Source organism: Calidris pugnax, unplaced genomic scaffold (assembly GCF_001431845.1).
Source record: "Calidris pugnax isolate Ruff unplaced genomic scaffold, ASM143184v1 scaffold70, whole genome shotgun sequence".
NCBI lineage: Eukaryota > Metazoa > Chordata > Aves > Charadriiformes > Scolopacidae > Calidris > Calidris pugnax.
The window spans coordinates 7,268,874-7,269,622 of record NW_015090862.1 but is presented as its reverse complement, the minus strand read 5'-3'; positions in this window follow the sequence as shown (position 1 = coordinate 7,269,622).

Here is a 749-nt window from a genome sequence, read left to right as displayed (position 1 = left end):
CGCCCCGCCCCGCCCCGCCCGGCCGGCCCTCCGCCCGCTCCGTGCCCCGCTGGGCACGCTTACCCCGCCGTCCGCCGCACGCCGCCGGGACAGGCATCCGATGCGGGCTCGCCTCCTAGATTTGCCCCCCTAGGAGGAGAAAAATAAAAAAAATGAAAAAAAAAAAAATCTATCTGCATAATTTCAAATGAGAACGAGAGAAGAAAAAGAAGAAGAAAAAAAATGCAACCACCGTAGCTGCCACACCAGTCCCGTTAAAAAAAAATAAAGCACCAAACCCTCACAAGGTGTAGGAGAGATCTTTTATTGGACCAACTTAAACGCAAGAATTTACAGCCAGAATTACACGTTCTTCATCAGCCCAACATGCATCAGAGGCAGAGGCACAGGCAGCAATTTGTGTATTCCCTGGGTCTGCTGAGATGGTTTTGGTGGAGGAAGAAGGTAGGAGAGAGGACAGACCCTCTCTCCCCTCAAAGAGCCTCAGTTTGTGGCTTAGGTAAAAATAAAAATAGGAAAAAGAAAAAAAAAACCACAACCAAAAATCTCTCCAGCGCCCCATTTTGCTTCATCTTTAAGTCCAGTCCAGGATCAATTCTCTCCCTTACATCCCCAGTCATAAACAAACAGCTTCCAGCTAAATCTTTTAAAGGTTAAAAGGAACAAAAATAGAAATAATAATCAAGGGTTTTTTTCTTCTCCTTCTGCTTGTTGGACAGCGCATTTTGGTCAGTCTAGCCTTGCATTTA